Source organism: Megalobrama amblycephala, linkage group LG12 (assembly GCF_018812025.1).
Source record: "Megalobrama amblycephala isolate DHTTF-2021 linkage group LG12, ASM1881202v1, whole genome shotgun sequence".
In the NCBI taxonomy this organism is placed as follows: domain Eukaryota; kingdom Metazoa; phylum Chordata; class Actinopteri; order Cypriniformes; family Xenocyprididae; genus Megalobrama; species Megalobrama amblycephala.
The window spans coordinates 37,459,630-37,466,527 of record NC_063055.1 but is presented as its reverse complement, the minus strand read 5'-3'; the positions used below and the strand labels follow the sequence as shown (position 1 = coordinate 37,466,527).

Here is a 6,898-nt window from a genome sequence, read left to right as displayed (position 1 = left end):
TTATGATCAGTGAGTAAACGGCCTCACAAACATTCTGTGTTTGTTTATGATATATAGCCTATGGTATATGAGCAAACTCGTTTTTGTTTTTTTCAGTCATAAAACATATTGATTTGATCTTGAATGCTGACTGGTCAATAATATGTGCCAAATACAGTTGCTTAAAGGAATATTTCGGGTTCGGTACAGTCTAAAGAAGATGATTCTTTAAAGGTTCTTTACACGTAATTGTAGTTCTTTACAGCTTTAACCAGCAGATGTCCTCAGCATGCTATGTTTCGAGTAAATAGCTAGTCTAATCCATCTAATCTAACAGTGAATTTACACAGCAAATTCATCAGTGTTAAATTTCAAGTGTTAAGCCAATTTAGAGTAAAGTGTTGAAGTTATAGTGTAAAATTTAGAGAAATTAACACTATCAGTGTGTTAAAAGCTTGTTTGATTCAGTGTTATCACAGAGTTACAGGTATCCAACACCCCCTGGTGTTATTTGCAACATCCGGGCATTTATTCAGCGATCTCGCTGAAAGATTTTTCCAGACGCCATTTTCTCGTGCCATGCGGAGGATGAGAAACGACAACTGGTGAGTTAAAGCTACTTTAAAGTTTGCGTTTAATGGACATCTTCTATCAAAATTATTAATTTAGTGTTAGTTTTTACATACGGGGATGTATTAACGCGCAAATGATGTATTTGTCCTTGTTCGTTACACAAGGCGGGTGCGCGCCATCTGAAGCGGTTTTAAATATTGCTCCTGTCTGTTACAAATAAGTTTCTCAAGGAAAGCGTTTTACTCTGTGCTTGCATTATATGGCTCTTTTTGTGCAAACATGAAGTTTATCGGAGTAGTTGATATGGTAGGTGTGTCGAACATACGGCCTGCAGGCTGAACATAACGTTAGCCCATGGATCAGAGGCCTTTTTCAACGGCTCTGCCACGGAGGCGTCCAAGCCGGCCTGAGGGATGATTCCAACAATAATATAAAATTACAGTTATTTGAGACACAATTTTCTATCACTCGCTTTCATCTCGAGTAAGAGAGATTTTAAAGTTTTATTGGGCAGCTATTTCCGCGGTTTTGTTTGTGTAATATCGCACGCTATCTAACGTTATTCAGCAACGTCAACGTTAATCACTTATTATCATTGGAGATAAGTGTCACATAAACTAATAAAATACCTCTGATGGGGTTTACTTTATTTTAACAATACATTTGATGTACGTTCTCTTGTGTAGGAACCAACCGGATCATGAGACACTACTTTTAAAATTTTCTTCTTCAGGTAAGTATTTTTTTTTTTATCTGTAAAGTTGCCATGAGGCTAACATAACCATGTGAAGTTAGATATTTAAGTGTGTTAAAGTCCTATAAAGGAATATGATTATTATGAATTCTGCACAAGAAATGTATTGTAAAAGTATTGTATATATAAATTTTGTGAATATCTTTCATACAATTTATTTATTTATTTATTTATTTATTGGTAAGTGCATTTGTTAAACAGGGTAGAAAGATATTGCTGTCATCCTTAGAAGTTGACTGGTGATCACCCATCTACAATCCTTCCTGATGAATCACACACCATCCTCAGAGTGTTTCCAAGGCTGCTGGACACTAAAGATCTGGTAAGTATTGGCATCCTTTTTTTTTTCAATTACAGTTAATATCTCTGAACTTAGTATATGATTGTCAGAAATATGAAGTTTTTGTTTGTGTTTCTGCAGATAGCTCAAGGTTTTAGACTCCTCTTTGGTCCACAAACAGCTGCCAAACTGCTGGAGAAGTGGCCTACATTCTATAAGGAAAAGGTGATCAGAGAAGCAGAGAACCTTGACCTTACTACCACCTCAGTGCTCCAGAGTTTGCTGAAGTCTGCCAGGAATCAGTATCATGATGAATCTTCAGAAGATCACCCAGGTATTAATTTCAGAGCACTCGTGTGACAACAATACAAAAAAGGGAGGGGGAAAAAATCTGTGTATCATTCTTTCGCTCATTTTTCTATATAAAACCAAAAATATATATATATATTTTTTTTAATTTTCCTTTTTAAATCCAAAATGAAAAAAACAGAAAACAACTCGTTTTCTGATTTTCAATTTTGTGCTCAAATTAAAAATGGAAAAAACGGATAACTAGCCCTCAAATTACATTTTGGTTTTCTCATTGGATGCAAGTGGCTTACCGGAAGTGATCGTTACGCGCGCGGGGAAAGCATCAAAGCGAGTGACATGACCGGACTGAAGTAGTTAACAATACATATACTAATATACAATAGTTAGAAAAATATGAGACTGAATAATTAATAAATATAATTGTGCATAAACGTATATACAATAAATAAATGCAATTTAAAAGCTAAGGAAACTTAATCATCATGTAGAATATATAAAGTTGCTCAAAATATTGGCCATATACAGTGTTAATGCAAAAGTAACTAGTTATTATTATTATTATTATTATTATTATTATAGCTACATGAATTATTGCACTTATTGAAAAGTAAGTCACATTATCTTTATTAATTTATGTAATTAAATAAAATGCATGAATTAATAAAGATATTTTGTTAGGGAAATATATTTATATTGTCCCTTAAAACTACTAAAATTTCGTATTTCGCAAGATCAAAAGCTATGGAAGCCCGTTTCCGCCACTAAATAAAAAATAAAAAAGTAATTGCGACTTTTTTCATCTGTGAATTCTGACTTTTTTTCTCGGGCTTCCATAGCTTTTGATCTTGCGAAATACGAAATTTTAGTACAGTTTTAAGGGACAATATAAATATATTGCCCTAACAAAAATGTGACTTTTCAATAAGTGCAATAATTCATGTAGCTATAATAATAATAATAATAATAACTAGTTACTTTTGCATAAACACTATATATGGCCACTATTTTTAGCAACTTTATATATTCTATATGATGATTCAGTTTCCTTAGCTTTTACATTGCATTTATTGTATATGTTTATGCACATTTATATTTATTAATTATTTAGTCTCATATTTTTCTAACTATTGTATTTTAGAATATGTATTATTAACTACTTCAGTCCGGCCATGTCACTCGCTTTGATGCTTTCCTCGCGCGCGTAACATTCACTTCCGGTAAGCCACTTGCATCCAGTGAGAAAACCAAAATGTAATTTAAGGGCTCGTTATCAGTTTTTTTCATTTTGGATTTAAAAAGGAAAATAATTTTTTTTTTTTTTTTTGATTTTTGGTTTTATATAGAAAAATGAGTGAATGAATGATGCACGGATTGGGGAAAAAAACCCACTTTTTTTCTTTTTAGAGTGGGACAGTGATATGACACATTTTTTGCTGCTTCTGGATATCCTGCCACCACAACATTTAAAAAAGAAAAAACTGAAGATCAGCGCAGCTCAGGTCATGAACCATCTAGCTGTATTTCACAAGGTATGTGCCAGGCTACAGTTTGTGATTTTTAGTGGGTAGACAAACTACATGGTTTCCACGGGGCACTGAAAAGCATTAAAAGTCATTAAATAGATTTCACGAAAAAAGGGGTCTTAAAATTAATGACTTTTTATTCTATTTAAAGTTCGTCCAAAAATGAAAATAATGTCATTTATTACTCACCCTCATGTCGTTCCACACCCATAAGACCTTTGTTCATTTTCGGAACACAAATTAAGATATTTTTGATGAAATTCGGTGGCTCAGTGAGGCCTCTATTGAGAGCAAAGCCACCGAACCTCTCAAGATCCATAAAGGTACTAAAAACATATTTAAAACAGTTCATGTGACTACAGTGGTTCAACCTTAATATTATAAAGTGACGAGAATATTTTTGTGCACCAAAAAAAAAACAAAATAACATCTGTGACAAGCAGGGTGGGGGATTTTACAAAAGTAAAATGGTGGCAGTTCCTCACGGACAACTGCCACCCACACAAACATAATAAAACATAACTTAAAGTCCAGACCTAATCCTCTCTCGTCCTTCACTGTCATCGCTCCTCCTTTTTAATGCTTCTGGAGCTCCTCGGTGAGAGATAAGAGACCCGTGCAACGTACAGCTGACGCTCAATATCGCTCATGTCACCGGCCTTGCGTCGTTCCCTCACGTCTCTCGCCCCGCCCTGCTTGTCACAGTGACTTTTCAACAATATCTAGTGATAGCCAATTTCAAAACACTGCTTCGAAGCTTTTGTTTCAAATCAGTGGTTCGGATCATTTGTCAAACTGCTGAAATCATGTGACTTTGGCGTTCTAAACCAGTGATTCAAAAAAAAAGATTTGAAGCAGTGCTTCGAAATCACCCATCTCTAGATATTGTTAAAGTCTTTACTTTTTGTGCACCAAAAAAAAAAAAAATTCTCGTCACTTTATAATATTAAGGTAGAACTACTGTAGTCACATGAACTGATTTAAATATGTTTTTAGTATCTTTCTGGATCTTGAAGTTCGGTGGCTTTGCTTTCAATGGAGGCCTCACGGAGCCTCTTACGGTGTAGAACAACATGAGGCTGAGTAATGACATTATTTTTTGGGTGAACTAACCTTTAAATAGAATTAAAAGTCATTACTTTTTTAAATTTTAAATAAGTCTCTTCTGCTCACTAATAGAGCTGTGTATCTTTTGAATTTTATCGATTCTGATTCCAATTATGCTTATCAATTCCTAGTTTTAATTCCAGTAAGATGAAGAAAAATTCAAAAGTTCATAAAAAATGCTAAGGTCGTTTATGGCATTAAAGGGTTAGTTCACCCAAAAATTTAAATTCTGTCATTAATTACTCACCCTCATGCTGTTCCACACCTGTAAGACCTTCGTTCATCTTCTGAACACAAATTAAGATATTTTTGATGAAATCCAATGGCTCCGTGAGGCCTCCATAGGGAGCAATGACATTTCCTCTCTCAAGATCCATAAATGTACTAAAAACATATTTAAATCAGTTCATGTGAGTACAGTGGTTCAATATTAATATTATAAAGCCACGAGAATATTTTTGGTGTGGCAAAAAACAAAATAATGACTTGTTTAGTGATGACCGATTTCAAAACACTGCTTCAGGAAGTATCGAAACATAATGAATCAGCGTGTCGAATCTGCTGTTCGGAGCGGCAAAGTCATGTGATTTCAACTTTTTCCACGCGATGCGATTCATGATTCGATACACTGATTCATTATGCTTCAAATCTTTCTGAAGAAGTGTTTTGAAATCGGTCACTATATAAATCATTATTTTGTTTTTTTGGCGCACCAAAAATATTCTCGTCGCTTTATAATATTAATATTGAACCACTGTACTCACATGAACTGATTTAAATGTTTTGAGTACATTAATGGATCTTGAGAGAGGAAATGTCATTGCTGGCTATGCAGGCCTCACTGAGCCATCGGATTTCAACTAAAATATCTTAATTTGTGTTCTGAAGTTTAACGAAGGTCTTACGGGTATGAAATGATATGAGAGTGAGAAATAAATGACAGAATTTTCATTTTTGGTTGAACTAACCCTTTAAAGAACATTAAATTACTTTTAATGATATTTGCAGAAACCCTGAACTAGTAAGAATAGTATTATGTAAATTTGATATGTAATTTTTCCTACAGTGAATCGGCAGCGTAGAAGAACACTTGGAGAAACTGGAGGGACATCGCCAGCCATATCTCCTTGCTTCAGGAACTCACATGTGGGCCATCAGCAGTTACTATGTTGTGATTGACCCGATGCTCATTCCATGTAAGGGAACCATGTCGTTGGCAGCCTTTGATGAACTTTTTAAAGCGCACTTCGTTTTCAGCTCTGATGATGCTCTCAGCAACGTGTACACATTCCTCCAGACAACAGTCTACAGTATAGATGTTGACACCACTGAAGAAAGTCCAAAGGTGAAAGAAACTGAGAGCCAAGCTCATGAACAGGAACTAAGTGTTACGTTTGCAGAGTATTCCATAATGCACCTGTCATGTTATGTGAAGCTTTTGATGATACTTGAAACTCTTCGATTTTTGATTGTTTTATGCTTACAGACTGTTTTATATTGTACGGCTGCATCATATAGACTGCAAGCAGCAGGTATGAGCTTTGTTTGTTGAACAAGGTCATTGTACAGGGTAGTTTGAGTGCCCTGTCCCTGGCTTAAATGAAATGTGTAGCTCTGTTAAAGGAAAAATAAAATGTATTCATTGCAGAACTTTATGATCTGATTATTGGGATGGTAACACTAATAGATGGTAACTGTTGTAACTATAAATCCTAGGGGTCTATGTAAATACTCAATACTGAATACAAAATACTGATTTATAATAGCACTTTTGGTGCTTTTAATATATTAAAAGCACCAAAAGTGCTATTATAAATCAGTATTTTGAACACTCATCCTTGGTATATTGAAATTACACTGGTGTTGATCTTAAAAGGAGAGTGTTAATTTTTAACACCGTAATTGAGTACTAACACTGGTGTAGTGCAGAAACAACAATAAATAGTGTTGACTAGGTTTAAAATTAACGATAATGAGTGTTGAATTTACACTCAAAGGGTGTCAAAAAGTTAACACTATCAAAAGTGTAAAATTTACCCTCTATAGTGTGGACACATATAGACACTTTGCTGGTGTAAAATTTGACACTGTGGGTGTTCTTTTTACTCCAGTGATTTTGCTGTGTAGCAGACGAAGTCAATATAGTGGAATAAAAACAACACCTAGTCTTTTTCACTGCAACTTCAGAAGAAGCAAAACAATGTTGTCGAAACTAGTGCTGGATACCTGAGGTAATTTTATTTTACAATTTTTGCTAGCCTGGCATAATGATCTCATCGTTAATACTTCTCACCATTTATTCTGACGGTATCCATTTTCTTTAAAGTATCCTTTGCCATTTTAAGTGCGCGCGAGCCTTAACGGATTCTG

The 6,898-nt window shown here is 34.6% G+C and overlaps 1 long non-coding RNA gene across 3 annotated transcripts; it reads left to right on the top strand.

Moving 5' to 3' along the window:
• The first annotated feature begins 315 nt into the window (after positions 1 to 315).
• LOC125280454 lies at positions 316 to 6,175 on the top strand. 3 transcript variants are annotated; one of them, XR_007187609.1, is made up of 6 exons: positions 316 to 584; positions 1,239 to 1,285; positions 1,508 to 1,628; positions 1,728 to 1,920; positions 3,371 to 3,427; positions 5,595 to 6,175. It is a non-coding gene; the product is annotated as an uncharacterized LOC125280454 (long non-coding RNA). The 3 variants fall into 3 exon arrangements; XR_007187607.1 differs by having other exon boundaries at positions 317 to 584; positions 3,303 to 3,427; XR_007187608.1 differs by lacking the exon at positions 3,371 to 3,427 and having other exon boundaries at positions 319 to 584.
• Positions 6,176 to 6,898: the final 723 nt, after the last annotated feature.